The sequence below is a fragment of the Canis aureus genome, chromosome 6, assembly GCF_053574225.1.
Source record: "Canis aureus isolate CA01 chromosome 6, VMU_Caureus_v.1.0, whole genome shotgun sequence".
Classification (NCBI taxonomy): Eukaryota; Metazoa; Chordata; class Mammalia; order Carnivora; family Canidae; genus Canis; species Canis aureus.
The window spans coordinates 62,422,346-62,441,870 of record NC_135616.1 but is presented as its reverse complement, the minus strand read 5'-3'; the positions used below and the strand labels follow the sequence as shown (position 1 = coordinate 62,441,870).

The 19,525-nt window shown below is 38.5% G+C and overlaps 1 long non-coding RNA gene across 3 annotated transcripts in view; it reads left to right on the top strand.

The window, feature by feature from the left end:
- The window catches only part of LOC144316232 (uncharacterized), a 192,005-nt gene that overhangs the window by 95,979 nt on the left and 76,501 nt on the right, over window positions 1–19,525 (top strand). For 2 of the 3 annotated variants that reach the window (XR_013382085.1, XR_013382087.1), the window contains exons 10-15: window positions 6,085–6,400; window positions 8,939–9,094; window positions 10,032–10,238; window positions 11,003–11,102; window positions 11,438–11,596; window positions 12,083–12,307. This is a non-coding gene — a long non-coding RNA (uncharacterized LOC144316232). The remainder of the gene's footprint in view (window positions 1–6,084; window positions 6,401–8,938; window positions 9,095–10,031; window positions 10,239–11,002; window positions 11,103–11,437; window positions 11,597–12,082; window positions 12,308–19,525) is intronic. The other variant, XR_013382086.1, reaches the window with a different exon arrangement.

The following is a 19,525-nucleotide window of genomic DNA, read 5'->3' as shown; positions in this document are numbered from 1 at the left end:
ATAGATGAAGCCATATTGAGCTGTGTGCCTCCAAAGGGGAGTTGTTTCCTAGGGCCAGGCTCCTAGATATATCACTGCCCTCTACTGGATCAGCGTAGGTGTCCTAGATGCACAACGCAGACTTTTTATGAACAATGTTAGCCTTACAGAAAGAACTGAGCTCTGAGGAAGTGGAGACCACAAAACTTATTTCTAATTCTATCTGCTTACAATCAGCCAGTGACTACGGTTTGCTTGGTTTGACATCTGTTTGTACTGAAACTAGTCATGTCTGTAAGATCTGTTAGATATGGATTCTACTTGACCTGGCACACTTGCAAAAAAATACCATTTGGGGTTTGAAAGCAGATGCATTTAGATCAGACACAAGGGAAGATAAAATGGTTTAAGAATGCTGAAAAGAGGGGTGCCTGGGTGGTTCAGTGGGTTAAGTGTCTGTCTTTGGCTCAGGTCATGATCCCAGGGTCCTGGGATTGAGCCCTGAATGGAGCTCCCCACTCTGTGGGGAGTCTGCTTCTCCCTCTCCCCCTGCCTACACCTCCTCATGCTTGTGCTTTCTCTCTTTCTCTGTCAAATAAATAAATCTTAAAAAAAAAAAAAAATTCTGAAAAGAGCTTGGCACTTTGAAATAGTGTTTTCATTCAGGGCTGATTGTGTATGCCAAAGCAGACCTGGAGAAGTCCTTTAAAAAATTCCCTTAGAAATTACTATTATTTCTATTACTCTTAATCTTGAATACACGGAACAGTGTGGAGCCCATTTCCTTTAGCCCCCAAGTGTTTCCTATATAGGGGAATATATGAGGGACCAATCACTCTTCATGATATTCTTTCCATAATTTCTCATTTTCCTGTTTATTTTCAGTCTCTGTTTTTTTGACCCACACCTCTATTTTTTTTTTTATACAACCCACTGCAAAGACTGAAAAAAAATTGGAATGCCATATGGGGGAAAAAATCAAAGCTATGAAATATATGTTTGTTCTATGTGCTCCTTTCTGAAAAAAAAATTAGAAATTCAGATAAGAAAAAAGGGAAGTTAAATCACCCTACTTGTTCCTCTAGATACCATCCTTCTCTATCCTGTTTAGGGCCTGGGAGGCTGACCTGTACCTAAAGGCTGCCTTGCCTTCTGAGTTCCCCTAGAGTTCCACCAGAGTGAGTGAGGTCAGGCTCTTTATTTCCCCAGCATCCACCCCGCGAGGTTGCTGCCAACTGGTGATGTGTCTCAACTGCAGGACACAGCTCCTGTCCAGCAGTCCTCTCAATCTAGTTTTCTCTCCACAGGTTCTAGAAACTATTCCCTCCCCCAACCCCTACTGGCCTTGGCTAGTAATGGGTTTTAGCAAGTAACCTGTAACATCCTTCCCCTGTATCTTACAAATAGTCCCTTGATATGCTCTCCTCAAAGTGCTCGGTTTAAGAGTTTCATCCCTTGCTGAAAACCCAGGTAATACAATTACCCAGAGGTAAACACCAATAAGTATTTTGTATTTATTTATAATCCCATGAATGTGCAACAGATATAGCATAATTTGTGCATACACCATTGTATCTTATAATTTTCTCACTTATGAGAGTGATCCCCTATTAGTAACATCTTCCATACCCCAAATCAGGATTTTTATTGGCTACATTTTATTCCACTGCATGGCTATAACTTAAATATATTTTAGGATTCACGTGCAGTCTAATCGTCTACCTTCTCTTCATCTCCTCAAACGTCATTTCTTCCTATTTCTTATGTGTGTTTATTTCACAGTTTTGCTTCTCAAGAGAGAAGATTTGATTGGGTCAGGTGTCACCATTCATTTGGGAAGATCCACAATGGGCACAATCCTAAACCATTACGGACAATGAGCCTCTTTGATGTTCAGTCTTCCCTCATGTCAGTTGTTGAATGCTCCAAGGTCCCATCCTAGTAAATTACTTGAGATGAAGCTTGAACCCATGACTACAGTCTCTAAATTTGGGGCTTACCTGCTCCCGTAGGTTGTGTTCACTGATTTGTAAAACTCAAACTCTACATCTAACCATGGAAACCACTGTTTTTATCTTAAGGAAGAAATGTTAATTAAAAACAATGTGAAGTTCTAAATAAATGAGTTACCAAACCATGAAAAGACATGGAGGAAGTTTAAATGCATATTGCAAAGTGAAAGAAGCCATTCTGAAAAGTCTACTAAATGATTTCAACAACATGACATTCCGGGAAAAGATAAAAGTGTGGAAATAGTAAAAGGATCAGTAGTTACCAGGGACTGGGAGGGACAAATAAGTAGAAACTATTCCTGATGATACTATGATGGACACATGTCATTGTACATTTGTCCAAACCACAGGATGTATAACACCAAGAATGAACTCTGATATAAACAGTGGACTTTGGGTGATATTGATGTGTCAGTGTAGATTCATCAATGGTAACAAGTATATGATTCTGGCGTGAAAAGATAGGAGAGATTAAACATGTAAGAACAGAAGGTATATGGGAACTCTCTCTTCTCTAAAAACTTAAACCTACTGTAAAAAATCAAGTTTATTTTAGAAAATACAAAGTTCCTTTTAAATATATATAGTATTAATTTTCAGTGCCAATAGATTCGCTGTGTCTGACTAGTTTCCCTTTAAGAAAAATGACCAGTGATTCCTCTTGTATCACAAATGTTTACAATAAATTGACATTCCCATCTCTGGGGCTTTCTCAGTGGAAATCAATTTTCCTATTGTTATTTTAAAGCAGCATCAGCGTTGGTCTCCTATAGTCAGATAGTGTGGACACATAATCAATTATAAGATATATTTGGCTCTGAAGATGTTTTCCTGCTGGAGAGTTTTATACCCAAGTCTTAGAGAAAAGATATAAGAGATCATTTTTATTTAAAGCTATGGAGATTTAAAGGAATAAACTAGAAGCTTAATTTGGGACTTTAAAAATCACAAAATCTATCCAAGCATCCATCATAGAGGACAGAATGATTATATTACCTCCAGAATTAGATGCACAACTGTATGAGTGCTGCATTGAGTTAATCTGACTCTCAATTCTAATGTATACTATATATATCTTTTCTTCAATATACCAAGTACAAAAACTTAAAGGTCAGAGCTTTGTTTTGTTTTTTTTTTTTTTCAATTTTTATTTATTTATGATAGTCACAGAGAGAGAGAGAGAGAGAGAGAGAGAGGCAGAGACACAGGCCGAGGGAGAAGCAGGCTCCATGCACCGGGAGCCCGATGTGGGATTCGATCCCGGATCTCCAGGATTGCGCCCTGGGCCAAAGGCAGGCGCCAAACCGCTGCGCCACCCAGGGATCCCAAAGGTCAGAGCTTTGAAATGCCAATGCATTAATTTCTTTTTGTTTAAACACTATAAAGAAATATTCATTAGAAAGGACCATAATGAACATATGGATAAGATAAGTTGCCCTGTTGGTTGCTCAAAAATTGAGACCAGAGCATAAACAAGAGTCTCCGTGTACACACATTTTCTGACATTGGGGAATTTGGGAAATGCATAAAGGATTGGTGCCTAATTAGTGTTGTATGAGTCACATTGTGTGTACTGATCATTCATTGCTTCCAGAGTCTCCTTCCTGTTGGTCAGGGGTTATGGCAATGATGTTTTGGAAATTTGGTCTCCTCCTGGTTTGTAAAATAGGGACCCCCTGGACAGAGAGTTTTGTTTTTCCTTTTGTATTTTGTGATAGATTCATAGGCAGATCTTGATATTTACACTCAAGGGGGAGGAGAGAGCTGTGGATCTGATAAAATTGGATCATCCTAAAATCACTTCTATTTGGGTTTAGAATTCATTGTTTAATTTTAGTTAGCAGATATGCTTTCTTAATCTCATTTTCTTTAGGCCAATCTTAAAAATTGTATTACTTGAGCATACAATGATAAAAGGCAACAGAGGCATGTCCAAGACATGCAGGGTGATCTGGGATGGGAATGAGACTTAAATTTTGCAATGGATATCATCATGTGGCTCTTATACACGTAGATAACTTAGTTCTGTGATATTTGCTCACAATGCTGGCTCTTTAAAAGTTGTATACTAATTAAAGAATAAAATTAATAAAATTGTGATTCTGTCATCAATTTGCTGTATGATCAGTGTGGACTGGGAGTAGAGGGACCAACCATCCCTTTGCCTAGGACAGAGGTGTTTCCAGGGATGTGAGATTTTCAGTTTTAAAATCAGGATGAATTGTTCACTTCAGCTAAGGGGAATAGCTGTGTCCAGGGAAAGGGTGGGTTCTCTTGGCAACTTGTGCGAGGCATGTATTGCTAAGTATACAACCCTGGAGACAGTGGGCAAAAATAGTAAATCAAGGAAAGGGCGAGAGCAGAGTTAAGTAGAGAAACTGAAGAAAATGGCCAAGTCAAAATGTTAGGCAGTGAGTGAGTATCCTTGTATGGAAGAACCAAATGAAATTAGAACAATTTAGGGCCATTCTAGGTAGATGATGAAGAGTGGTTTCTCCAAGAATTCCAGAAGAGCTGGCTACTACAGAGGTCTTCTATTTAGTTTCTTCTGTTACAAGGGCAGGCCTGTCTGGGCACTCACAGAGCCCACAGAAGAAGCCAGTGCTGTCCTTCAGGGGATAGGCTGTTTCCATCTTAAACAAGGGATGAAGTAAATGTTTCATTCTAGTAATGAATTCTCATTTCTTATTTTCATTGAAAAGAAGTACTGAGTATTTTATTTTATGAATGTTCAGGAGAATCAGGTGGTATTATATGATACTCCAAAATACATTTCTTTTTTTTAAGATTTTATTTATTTATGAGACACACAGAGAGAGAGAGAGAGAGAGAGAGAGAGAGAGAGAGGCAGAGACACAGGCAGAGGGAGAAGCAGGCTCCATGCAGGGAGCCCAATGTGGGACTTGATCCCGGGTCTCCAGGATCACTCCCTGGGCTGAAGGTGGTGCTAAACTGCTGAGCCACCTGGGCTGACCCCAAAATGCATTTCTTAAAAGTTATCCCCCCACTCCATGGATGAGGTGGTCTGACAGGTGGTGGTGGTCTTTGACTATAGTGTACTTTTTCTCTACAAGGAGAAATTTCTTCCTGGATCTAAGTTGGTAGGAATTTTGTCCAGCTTCAATTTGGTATGCTTGCTTCTCTCCATCTGCAGGCAAGAGGGGTGCTGCCCTGAACTCATGAACTTTTACTTAGTCAACAGTATACATTAACCATTCCAAAAAAATTTTAAATGGGAATATTTGAATGCACAGAAAACAGAGGTAGGGAAATAATGATGAATCCAGGAGTGAATTCACAAAATACATACTGAGAAGGTTTCTAATGGATGGAGAAAGACCATAAATTGGTTCTGTGCCCAGAAAGGAACATGGTCTAGTTCATGAGTCAGTGTCCATGAGATAAGGAGAAGCCAGTGACAGAAGAGAAACACAATGCTTCTTTGTACCAAGACAAGAAGACATTGTTTTTCAGTAGGTCTTCATAAGGATACTTTGAAATATAAGGAACAATATTCTCAGTAGTACCTTGATAGGAGTTCAGAGAAGAGTTTCCCATAATGTTTCTCAAAGGCCAATGGTGTAACTTCATAGCTCAATTCAACAAAAAATCCTATCTTATAGTTTTTACAAAACAAAGTGAAGTAGGGGTGCCTGGGTGGCTCAGTTGGTTAAGTGTCTGCCTTTGGCTCAGGTCACGGTCCCAGGGTCCTGGGATCGAGCCCCATGTTGGGCTCCCTGCTCAGTGGAGAGCCTGCTTCTTACTCCCCCTCTGCTGCTGCTCTGCCTACTTGTGCTCTCTCTCTGTCAAATAAATAAAATCTTAAAAAAAAGTGAACTGCAGATATTACAAAATAATAAATACATATAAAATAATAAATATACATTACAAAATAATAAATATATATATTTTACAAAATAATAAATTACAAAATAATAAATGTATATATTTTACAAAAATAAATAAAAGTCCTCTCAGAAAATAGGAAGAACTAAATGAGGCAGGCTAGATATGATGATCTCTACTGGCTTGAATCATTCCAAGAATAGATTATAAAGCATGCTGAGGAATGTCCATGTTTTCTATCCTTCAGGCAATTCTCCATATTGATGTTTCCCAATAAGCCTTTGAAGTACTGAAAACAATGAGTTGATGAGATTCTCCCCGACAACTACTTCCTGGAATTCATTCTGCTATGTGGCCTATTATGTCTAGAACCCATGGAATAGAATTCCTCAGGCAAATGTTGAGAATTCAAACATGGATGCCACCTGAAGAGAGGCCCTTTATTTGGGGATGGGCCAAGGAATGGTCGTGGCAGTGCCAAAGCTCTCCTGTCAAGTTTGGTTGTGTTCCAACACATGGATGAGTGGAAGAGCCCCAACATTCTGCATCGATAGAACAGTATGGTAAGAATTTAAGTATGCAAAAAAAGCTAAGCTCTTTTGGAGTCTGGGTCCATGGAGAACTGAGATCCTTTTATGACTAAACTTCAGATACATCTCTTTGGCTTCATTTTGGCACTGTTCCAAAATTCACCTAAGAATGATACCTGGGATCTCTGCTTAACTTACTTTTAGACTTTTTCTTTGGTTCTCAGAATACTGTTGAATGTCCCTAAGATGGAGCAGATTGGCCTATGTTTTGACCAGATCTTTGTATTTTTTCTTTCTTTCTTTCTTTCTTTCTTTCTTTCTTTCTTTCTTTCTTTCTTTCTTTCTTTCTTTCTTTCTTCCTTTCCTTCCATCCTTCCTTCCTACCTTCCTTCCTTCCTTCCTTCTTTCCTTCCTTCCTTTCCCTCCATCCATCCTTTTCGTCCTTCCTGTCTGCCTTCCTGCCACCCCCACCCCCCAACCTTAATTCATATCTAAATTCACAGACTCAGAGCTTTTAAGTGAAACTCTGTCTTCTCTATCTGCTGCTCAACCAATCCAATGACCCAGAGCTCTAATTCCTCATAGAGTTTCCACTACTTTCCTTAATTAAATTTCCAGGCCCATATTTTTACACAATTCTTTCTTAATAAACACTTATGAACATAATGTGATTATTTATGTAAATTATTTCACTCCAATTATTTTATTATCAGCCAGCCTGAAGACATCCCCAAATTAATAATGTTTCCTTTAGCAGGGGTAACACTGTTTTTTATTATACCATGTTCTAACAGTGTGGGAATTATATGATCTTGTTAGTAATTTTATCTTGGGATATAATCACATTGTACACAACGTCCTCTTTTTATTTCTAGAGTTTTTATAATCCATTAAAGCTGTATATTTCCATGTTATTCATGAAAAACTGATAGTTGGGAAAATATTTTTGAGGGGCTCTCAGAGATAGAGATCCTGTGAGCCTTTAAGCTATAGACATTTTCTTTACCATTGCAATTTTTTAAGATTTATCTTTATTTTTATTTATTTATTCATGAGAGACACACAGAGAGAGGCAGAGACACAGGCAGAGGGAGAAGCAGGCTCCCCGCAGGGAGCCTGATGTGGGACTCTATTCCAGGGCTCCAGGATCACGTCCTGAGCTGAAGGCAGACACTCAATTACTGAGCCACCCAGGTGTCCCTGCAATTTTTTAAAAAATATTTTATTATTTATTTGACAGAGAGAGCACAAGCAAGAGAGGGGCAGAAGGAGAGGAGAATAAGACTCCCCACTGAGCAGGGAGCCTGAAGCAGGGCTCGATCCCAGGATCCTGAGATCATGACCTGAGCCAAAAGCAGATACTTAACTGACTGAGCCATCTAGGTGCCCCTTCCTCTGCAATTTTTCAGTAACCATTTTATTGATACTCCATATTTTGTGTCTAATTTTGTCAAGAGATATATTTTTAGGAGCATTTTTGATCCATTTCGTCTGTTCTATTGATAACCATGAGACTGATCTCTTTCCTATTATGGAATTAGCATTTGGAACCTATTTGTGAATTAATAAAACCAAAATGCCGCTTTCTATGATAAGCAATATTTTTCACTTCTTTGGCATTTCTAGCTACTCTTTATTAAAAAAAAACAATTTGTGTCTATAGGTTAGTCATTTATTTTGGATCTCAAGTATCAAGTGTTCGGCATTTGCCCTTTTAAAGACTATGTCATGAGACTGAACTATAAGACTTGCAAATGATTAGTGTTTAACACTTTACAACTGTTTGGATAGTTTATCACCTGTTCTGCTTCCAGCTTATTCTACAAATTCAGGTATTTAGTACCTGAATGCTTCAAAATGTTTTGAAGTATTTTAGTAACCAAGCAATCCATACAATGAGGAAGAGGTTCAAACAACTTGCTGTGGTTATGGTTGTCAAGGAAACCATTTCCTTATATAATTTTTGACAGTAGCTTTTTTTTTTTAATACCATAAAAACAAAGCTGGTCTTGTACCATAGAGAAGAAAGTATATAATAAAATGCACAAGCCAACTGAAAGTTATAAAGCCTACACTAGATGCATAATGCTAGATATTAGCTGATATATTATTTTATAATATAGAGGGATAGTATGTTGAAAGATGTGTCAGGATGGGAGTGGGAGTAAAATTTCCTTTTTGAAGCAAGTTCAATTGCACATTATATTCTTAAAATGTACTATATGCACTAGGGTGGCATATAGTATGCGTGTCCAGGATTGTTTCATTAAGCAAATAGACGACCTCGTCTTTGCTATACACAAACTCATGGGATGGAATTTTAAGCAGATACGATATCATAATCAGTCAGAGGTTTGACTCTGTTGTTCAGTGATAGACCACTGCTAGAGGCTACAGGAGCTGCAGGAAATGACAAGCCTATCTTTTGGATTTGTCCTGTTTATGTTAGGTTTTGCTTGAAGAGGGAAGGAATGAGTTGTGGTGCATGGTGAGACTAAAGCTCCCTATAGGAAAAAAAAAAAAAGGTCCTAAAATATTGATAATGAATAAAGTCCTTTTTTTTTTCCTTAGCTCTTTCTCAAGGTGTTTACATGTAGAACAAGACTTCAAGGAGGGGAAAATAATGTTCGTTTGGACACTGTAGCTTTTGATTCTGAAATTTGGGGTTCTCATCTATAAAACATGAGCATAAAGAGTGACAAGATGAGGTGAAAGCTGCATTGCAAGGTGAATGATTTTATGGAGAAAAGGGGAAGAGTGAAAGAAACTCTTTTGAATCTATCCAATCAATGAAAATGGAATATATTACTTAAGAGATATGTGATTTGAAATGTTGGAAATAAGATGAAAGTCCAGTTGAAAGAGATGATTTCTGAATAGATCCTTAATGTTTAGAAGAAACTGTTTCTTCCTTGATTGAGCAGAAATATCTTTCCTTATTTTATAAACTATTAGACTAATTATTTATGTAACAAAAAATTGAGTTTATACCTCTTCCTTCCTTTACCTTCAATGTATATAAATAACTATAGCCATGTGACATAGTAAAATATTCACATTTTTTTTCTTTACAATTTGCTACAAAGGAAATGTTTGAAGGACTTAAGATGTCCAAAGATAAAGCCAGCTCATCATTGCCTATGGCCTCACTTTTAAGTATATTTTATTTCTTTTTTTTTTTAATTATTTTTTATTTATTTATGATAGTCACACACAGAGAGAGAGAGAGAGGCAGAGACATAGGCAGAGGGAGAAGCAGGCTCCATGCACCGGGAGCGCGACGTGGGATTCGATGGCGGGTCTCCAGGATGGCACCCTGGGCCAAAGGCAGGCGCCAAACTGCTGCACCACCCAGGGATCCCAGTATATTTTATTTCTAAAAGACTATGGAACACTTATGTCACCCCACTGCCAGTAAACATTATTTTAATAAATATTTTAGTATTTAGAAGAATAGGAAAAGGAAAACAGAATTAATGTATTTTAATGACAAGTTGACTGACCTCACAAAAGAGAATGCTATAAGAAAGTAAATGGGAAATGAACTGGACAAGGATAATAAGATACCAAAGAATTAGGTGCAGATCCTGTGGAACTTGAGTTTGTATTAAAAGGGCCTTATTTAGTTCTTTTTAATTTAAGGATTCATTTATTTATTTTTTAGAGAGAGCATGGGCAGGAGGGGCAGAGGGAGGAGAAAGAGAATCTCAAGCGGACTCAGCACTGAGCGCAGAGCCCTGTACCGGCCTTGATCTCATGACCCTGAGATTATGACCCTGAGATCACCACCTGAGCCAAAACCAGGGGTCAGATGCTCAACTCACTGCACTTATCCAGGCGCCCCAGGCTTGATTTAGTTCTTAACATGAAGGTGATTAATTTTTCCTCTTCCATTATGCCTGCCTCCACCCACCAGTCCTACCAACCGTATTTTTAGATTTCTTATCTTTTAAATTCTCTTGGAGTTTCCATTTTCCAATTCTAAAAGCATGAGAATGACAAAAATGGTGAAAAGTCTGGAAATCATATTGTATGAACCTTGGCTGAAAGAAAAGGAGGGCATGCCTTTGAAGGGCTGTCATATAGAAGAGGAATTTAACCTGCTCCATATGGTTTTCATGGATGGGTCAGTGGGAAGAAAGTATATCAAAGTAGACATTCGATTTCTCAGAGTTGCCAAAAATGGGCTAGGGTGCTTTAAGATGCAGAGAACTCACAGTAGTTGGAGGTGTACTTATTACCTACACTGTTTTGTATTTTAGGGCTCATTTTGGAGGGGGAGGAAGGACCTCCAGGGTTTTCACTGCATTAGCTACCTCCTTTCTTTCAAATGGCCTTCCTTCTCATTTTTAAAAATTTATTTATTTATTTATTTATTTATTTATTTATTTATTCATGAGAGACACACAGAGAGAGGCAGAGACATAGGCAGAGGGAGAGGCAGGCTTCCTGCATGAAGCCAGATGTGGAATTCAGTCCCAGGACCCTGGGGATCAGGACCTGAGACAAAGGCAGATGCTCAACCACTGAACTACCCAAGTACCCTGGCCTTCCCTCTTAGATTAGATATTCTCATGTCTATCTCTCTAATCTGAGCTCTTCTAATTTTTTTATCATGCATTTATTCCCTCTAAGTGAGAAACAGACACCAAGACCTATGGATTTGGTCTCCTCACTGTCTTTTGAGCTTGTCCTCTTCTTTCTGCCCATGATATCCTTGTCTTCCCCTTGAGAGGTGAGTTTTGGAGGGCATGCATGGCCTTTCATTTACTTATTTCACCCCTAGTTAGTTAGTACAATAGCTGAACACACAGAAAATATATTTAGAATGAATACATGACCATCAACAATTTATTGTGAGGCCACTTCTGCATTAAGGGGCAGGTTGAAAAAAAATGAAAAAAAGGGGGGGGCAGGTTGATCTATTCATTTATTCATTCAATAAATATTTTTGAACATCTACTATGTGCACTGGGGATATATGAATGAATAAGACCACAGTGGTTTTTTCCCAAAACATCATAGCCTAGTTCAGAGGAAACTATGTAAACAAAATTTAACTTTGCTCAGGAAATGTTATAAAAAGAAATATACCTGATAAGCTTAACTGCTCAACTCAACTGGGTCTCCAGAATATCAGATTGCCACCATGCTGCAAGAGCCTGCAACCAGCTCAGGCCTATGTTCTTTGAGAAGCTTCTGGAAGATGTGGATGTCACAAGACTGAAGGTAGATCCTCCCAGAAGTAACAGAGGACACTAATATCTGAATATGTGAACTAGCAAGTTCAGGAGGGCAAGCCACAGGTCTGGTTCTGACCACTAGCCTCTCCTTGCTAGGAACTATTCTCCCTTAGTCTAGAGATTTCTCATGTTTTCATTTTTCCACTTGGGCTTCATCTGTTTCCATATCACATTCTGTTCCATGCTGGCTCTGGTCAAACTGGTCACTGTTTAGAATGAAAGCATACACAGAGCTACAGAGCTTTTGATTTTCAGTCTGCAGGTGTTTAAAGCTCAGACTTTCTGCTTGACTTCACAAACATAGTTAGCTGTTTTATGATCACCCTAGTCATTTATTCTCCTGTTTTCACTTTTATGGACCCAAGCCAATGCATGAAATTTTAGACATGAGAAGCCCCTCCAATGTTGTATATTCTGTTAACCAGTTCATTGGAAATGCTTGTAATGTGTTTTCTTCTCTCCTTTGTTAAAGCATCTTCTGCAGCTTCATCGTGAGAATGGTTTTATAGACCACTTGGATTTAAGCAGGAAAAAATAATAAATCTTGGCTAAGTGTGGCCTGGAAGACTTTCCCTCACTACTCACATGCTTTTCTCCCTACTTATTTCTGATCTCCAACTAATAAATGTGCCCCAGCTATAGTCTTTCTGCAACGAAATGTGATTTTGTTACTTTATCAGTTTCATGCTCTTCCCATGTAAGTAGCACTGGTTTTACAATTTTAATGAAGGAAGAAAATAAATACAGGAATGCATGTGTTTGTGTATGTACATAAATATGTATACAGATGGGGGCATATGTATACAAGAAACAGAAGAGTCAAGGGAGGAAGATGAAAAGAGGCAACAAGAGAAATAAGTATAAGAAATAAAATTTGGTATCTTGTATTTGTGATCTCAAACTTTTCTTTCCCTTTTCTATGTCTCACATTTTCTCTCATTTAATCTCTAATTATTCTGACATTCAGAGAATGCCAGATATTTGAAATGAGCTTTGTCCCATGAACCCTGATTCCAAGCTCTGTAGTCTGAGTGACCGACTCCATGTTACAACCTAGGACATACCTAAGCCACGTAATGCCATCATATCACAGTCAAATGAGGAACAGATGAAGTTTAAAGTATATGAGTGGGCTCATTTAAGATACCCTCAGGTTACTTTCCAAAAGCAGTTGGGTTTTTTAAATGCCAGTATTCTGATTTTATTATCTAGCCAGTTATGCATTAACCAAAACTGTGTTATATGCCAGTGATGCAAAGCTTACTTACTGAATCAGGTTATTCCATTGCTTGTGATGACTGGGGGAGGGTGGAGTGGTAGGAGAAAACCAAAAATAACTTGTTCCATTCTTCCCAACTCACTTAAGTTCTAACTCAATTAGTCTAACAGGCATTTGTTTCGGTTATTACTTTCTAACTCTTGAAATCTGAGTGCCTATGCCATTTTGTGTTTCTCTTTCATCTATTTCTTTTCAATCAGAATTAAAGAATCAAATTCTGCTATTATTTATTGATCATCCTCTGCTTATTAAACTCAACATGTCTAGTGGTCCTGGATTCACAGGAGTGGAAGTGCCTTTGAAAAAAATATCACCTTCAAATATTTTGTTCATGGAAGGCTTAAATTCACAGCTTGCTTAGACCTCTTGGGCTCAAGATCACATAGATCTTTTTTCCTCAGTAGTACATTCCAGAATCAGATAATAAAGAATTTCATGTTTTAGACAATGTAATCCATCCAATTCCAGATTAAGGAAAAAAAAAACTGGCACGGATAATCTCAAACTTAAAATATGTCAACTATATAATGAAAATTAGACAGAACATTTAAGTCAAGCACGAACTAATCATCTTTCTAAACTTATCCAACACTCTCTGCCAACTCCTGATTATGTGGGAGTTGCTGATCTGTTTTTCAGATTCTCTAGGGTCTCCTGAGGTCAAGTTCTGTCCTAGGATTCAGGTTTCTATGCTTAAATAGAGGCCTATATCCTAGGCTCCTACTTCTGAAGAGAGGAAGGAAGAAATCTGCGTACCCCCCAACCCTTTCTGAATCTTGAGAGCCTGGTATAGGGGTAGGGCCAGCTTTACTTTGGGTCAGATTAAGTGTCAGCTAAACTGCCTGACTTTGGAAATCTTCCTGAAAGCACCACCTTACCTTGGTCTGAAAATCTCCTTTAGTTTGTTCTATGTAGAGACTATTGCTTCCAGAAGACCATTGTTAAACCAGTAGAGGCAGCACAAGGCCTGGTCATTGTTATGTAGTATATTTTGAGCAACCTAATCAGAGTTTGTATGTATTTATCCAATGGATGGTAATTTTTTTGTGTGTGGGCAAAGAGAAGTCCTGATTTAGTTGATCTGATCAGCTGAATTTATTACTATGAATAGACAAAGATTGTGACCAGAGAGAGTATGGCTGGAGAAAAACATTCATGAGAGGAAAATGCTAAGGGGAAATTTGCTGCATATCTGAACACAGATGCTGAGAACCCTCTAGAAATGCTGAATCAGATCTTTGGAGAGTTGGGTCCAGGAATATGTATCCCCCTCCCCCCCAGAAAAAAATCCTACAGGAAATTTAGACAGAGCCATGGTTGGGAATTATTCCAACAAAAGAAAATTTCTTAGAATGGGCTTGAATGTAGTGCTTTCTGGAGATGTGGAGATACAATAGATGCTTATGAAATGCCTGATTGAATGAATCAGGGGCTGTATAGAAGTTTAATTACACTTATTAGCCTTGCCACCTTGATTGCATCCAAGCCCCAACCTCTTTCCAGCACTGCCAGTTTCTCAGCTATAATCTGAGGATACACAGAAGACAGGAAGAGCAGTGAGGAGACAAGCAAAAGATGATGATTCAGATGGTTTCTTGGGATGTTTTGGGTTACATCTGGCCTCCCTTGCTCCCCCCCAAAAATGCGGGTTGACATCCCATCTTCTCTAGCCAGCTTCGGCATATGCATGATTGAAAGTAATTTATGGCTCCTTTCCAGGCTCAGCCTCCAAGCAGGAAAGCTGACATTAAAATGGTGCATGTGACAGAAATGTGGCCTTGCAGGAGCCCCAGAGGAGCTCCAAATCAGATCAGCTGTCCTTCATCAATCAAAAGTTGGCTGTAGCTCACTCCTCTATTTGGAACAAGTCTAGTCTTCTATCATTATGGCAGCATGGCGGGTTCATGAATAAGGTTTTAGCATGAAACTCAGTACACACTTGTTATTGTAATCTCAGCCTGTAAAATGAAATGTGTCAAGGGTGAATCAGCCTCATCATCTGCAGTACCACATTTAGAATGTCTTTGTGCATTCTTTTTTATTCTTAGATTTCTCCCTCCTTCTTCCAATGCAAATATATGGCCGGTGCTCAGTGACTGTGTCCTTATGCATTCAGCTGCAATCTCCAGCTGTAAGTCGGGACTGGGGGCAGTCTTCAATGAACAAGCACTGGCTTAAGAGAAAACTTGATCTCTGTGCCATTTAGCTAAGCACTGTGGTAATCACTCTACAGCACAAATTCATTGCGACACGATATTATCATCTCCACTCTGTGGTTGAGGAAATGGAGATTCCACAATGTTGAGAATTTCCCTAAACCTGTATATGCAATAATGTAGGCTGATAGTCAGGAATAGAGGGTAGGATTGGAGGAGGGGAGGGGAAGGCACAAAAGAGAGGATGTGAAAGTCTCAGTTGTAAAGCAAGAGGAAGAGATATGGAAAGGAAGAAGAGAGTTTGTTAAATGGGTTCACTGGTTTTTGTTTTTTTGTTTTTTTTGTTTTGTTTTGTTTTTTGCCAAACTCTGTTTACCTGGAGTTCAGTTATAATTCATTTGAAATGTGATCAGTTATCTGTTCACTGCTGGTTCAGAGTCTCTTCTTTAATAGCATAACCACAGAAGCCCAGTAGGGGAAATTCTTTGGGCAGGGCTGGCTAAAACGTCCAGTACCAGATCAAGCACACTGGGGATTAGATTTGACCAGTGGGCATGACATTCTCTACCACGGGTATCAAGTAAATGTGACCCAGGCTGATAGAGCTCTTACCAGTCCCAGCTCTCCCCTCTTGCTCGTGGTCAGCAAGCACGAGGCATGCATGCTCCAGGAAACAAGTGGTCTGTGTCCTCAACTGGTCATTGCTCTGTGTCTCTCACTTCTCAATGGCAGCAAGTTGTACCCTGAGTCATATCACATCACATGATGCAGTCAGGAAAATATGCTATCTGACAAATGTCCCTGTAACACTCAGGATGTTCACCTATAGATAAAATAAATGTGGCAGAAAAGTAGTTGAAATATTAATGGTATTTTTCCTCTTGGTGTTTTCCTGTACTCTGGACATTAAAGGCAACTTTAAAACGCCTGCATTTCTTATACCCTTGGATGAGAGTCACTATCTATTAAATAGTCCCTTGAGCAGAACTTGGTGCTACACCTGTAAAATTTTACAAATGAACAAGTATAATTTCAGAAGCCTGATACTTATGCAAACATTAGAGGGGATTGTAGTTTGTTTGTGGTATCTTTACCTGGAAAGTAAATATTAAATCTATGTTTTTCCATAACAGACTTTGTTTTCATTAACTCAGTCCTTGAAGACATCATCAGGTGATTGCTGTACATTTAATGAAAATTTGGGAATTGCCATAGCTTGTAATTCTAGAGAAATTTTTGTCATCTGGGAACACAATAGTGACAAGAGACTAATATATATTCTTAACAACCAGGCACTAGAATCTACATGAATTATGATTACTGTCCTTTTTTTTCTTTCCTTCTTTTTCTTTCTTTCTTTTTCTCTTTCTTTCGTCTTTCCTTTCTTTTTTCTTTTCTTTTCTTTCTTTCTTACTCTTTCTTTCTTTCTTTCTCTTTCTTCCTTTCGTTTTTCCTTTCTTTTCTTTCTTTCTTTCTTTCTTCCTTCCTTCCTTCCTTCCTTCCTTCCTTCCTTCCTTCCTTCCTTCCTTCCTTCCTTTCTTTCTTTCTTTCTTTCTTTCTTTCTTTCTTTCTTTCTTTCTTTCTTTCTTTCTTTCCCTTGTAACAGGGAAGACCCCGAAACAGCTCTTCTAGGAATCTTTTTTTAATGATTGAATTGTTGATCACACAATGCTCTCTGCCTGTCATCTCAAAGCTGCCATCGATCCTAGAAACTATTTACTTTGTTGAGAGCCAGTTAAGGGACAAACTGAGTCAGAATTCTGGGGGTTATAAAAAGCACAGCAAAAGCTATGTAATGCAATACAGCCTAAATAAAATGAGATTGGACTTCATCCTGTTGTAGGATTTGGAGTGGGGAAACCATACGATTAGATTTCTGTTTCACAGGATTATCTTGCCTGCAGCATAGAGAGAAGGCAAGATTGGAGAAAGGGGGACCAATTTGGTCATGGTAGTCTTGACAAAGGATAGAGGTAGACTGGGCTGGGATAACGAGAGAATAGAGATATTCATGAAGCAAAATAACACAGTATTTAGTGGTAGACTTTATGTGGGAGATCAGAGGCATGATACATGCTTATTGATGATGCACATGGATTCTCGAGGGAAAAGATATGAGGAGAATGAAGTGGAGGGGATTTTTCTGAAGCTTGGAACCAATTGTTACTCTAACTCTGTATGTGGTCTTTTCCTTACTAGATGAGAGAGTTCAGGGGGATAGAATCACACAGTCTAGTTTCTCACAGAATAACTGGAGTTTAATGCCAGCTCTGCAGTTTAGTAACTTTGAGGTATTAGACAAAATACTTAATGTCTAATTAGAGCCCACTTCAGGCCCCACAGAAGCAGCAGTGAACAAGAATGAGAAATCTCTACCTTTATGAAGCTCTAGGTGGGAAGACAGACAATAAGCAAATAAATGAAAAACAAAATAATCACAAATTGTGCTGACTGCTATGAAGGAAATAAAAAAGGATGATGAGATGGGGCTAAAGAATGAGAATTGCTGGGCCGCTCGGAAGCTGAGGGGAAAACATCACAGGCAGAAGGGACAACAAGTGCAAAGTCTGCCCACGGGAAAAGGTTTGGTAGGTCAGGTAACATGTGCTCCATGGGAGTAGACCTTGAAGCCTCTAAGGAGACTGAATTTTATTCAAAGAGCAAGAGAAGCCATGAATGAATTTTAAGCAAGGAAATCAATGTGCCCAGGTTTACATTTTTACGATGTCATTCTGACTACTGAATGGGGAAAAAATCAGAGAGGGAGAAAGTGAAGATAGATTAGCTAAGAGAGGAATGCTTGGGTGGCTCAGTGGTTGAGTGTCTGCCTTTGGCTCAGGGCATGATCCCAGAGTCTCGGGATCAAGTCCTGTGTCGGGCTCCCTGCATGGAGCCTGCTTCTCCTCCCTCTTCCTATGTCTCTGCCTCTCTCTCTCTGTATCTCTCATGAATAAATAAATAAAATCTTAAAAAAAAAAGATTAGCTAAGAGATTATTATAGTTGTCCAGGAAGGATAAAAGTGGTCCAAATAATAATAATGCATCTATAGCACTTATACTCTTGTAAGCACTTTGTGTCATAAATAATATATTTATTTTCTCTAAGTTTTAGACAAAAAAAACCCACTGAAAATATATTAATTTATAATTTTTCATCATTTTATTATAAAAATCCAGAAAACTTTATTTTTTTAAAGGTTTTTATTTATTTATTCATGGGAGACATGGAGAGAGAGGCAGACACACAGGCAGAGGGAGAAGCAGGCTCCATGCACGGAGCCCGACGTGGGACTCGATCCCAGGTCTCCAGGATCACGCCCTGGGCTGAAGGCCACGCTAAACCGCTGAGCTACCTGGGCTGCCCAAAAATCCAGAAAACTTTAAAGTTTTACACTACAGTCCTACCACCAAGATTCTAGAATTAACCTTTTCCTGTTCTTGTTTTGTTGTATATGTATCCCTCTAATCACTCCTCTATCAGGCCATCTTATTTTTTGGATGTATTTCAGAGTACAGGTATCAGCACACTTTACTCCTAAACATGACAGCATGAGTATAATTAACTAGGAATCTGTATTTTTTATTCTTTTTTTTCCTTTGTCATAAAACATACATATTTGAAATGCACAAATTTAAATGACTATTCGATGAGTTTGCCAATCTCTTTCTTCTCTCCTTGTGAGACTCTGATGACATTTTATGAGACTTACTGATATTATCCCATAGGTCCTTAAGTCTGTAAATTTTTTTCAATGTTTTCTGTTATTTGAGTTGGATAAGCTATTGATCTCTCTTCAAATTTACTTTCTTTTGTCATCTCTAGTCAGTTAACATCATCCAGTGAATTTTTTTTAATTTCAGTTTTGTATTTTTCAGTTCTATAATTTCCCTTGGTTCTTTGTTATAGTTTGTTTCTCTGCCAAATTTTCCTGCTTTTTTACATTATGTATATATTGTTTTTTGTAATATTATATATAGCTGTAATAGCTCCTTAAAATCCTGGTCTGTTAATTTGAACATCTGGATCATTTTAGGGTTTGTCTTCATAGTTCATCTATTCGTTCTTTCTTTATTTTTTTGGAAGGAGGCTTGGGAGGAAGGGCAGAGAGAGAGGGAAAGAGAGAATCTTTTTTAAAAAAGATTTATTTGTTTATTTGAGAGAGAGTGTGTGTGCATGTGTGTGCAAGAAGGGAGAAGGGCAGAGGAAGAGAATCTTCAAGCCGACTCCCCACTGAGCACGGAGCCCAACAGGGGCTCAAACTCATGACCCTGAGATCACTTCCTGTGCTGAAATCAAGAGTCAGATGCTAACCAAAGAGCCCTAATTATCTTCCCTTTTGAATTTGGTTCACATTTTTCTCTTTTTTTTTGTGTGTATAAAGTACTTATGGGGGAGTTGTATCCTAAGCATATAGATGACATTCTGTGGACTCTGGATTCCATCAAGTTCTTCAGAGGGGTGTTGATTTTTTTCAACTTA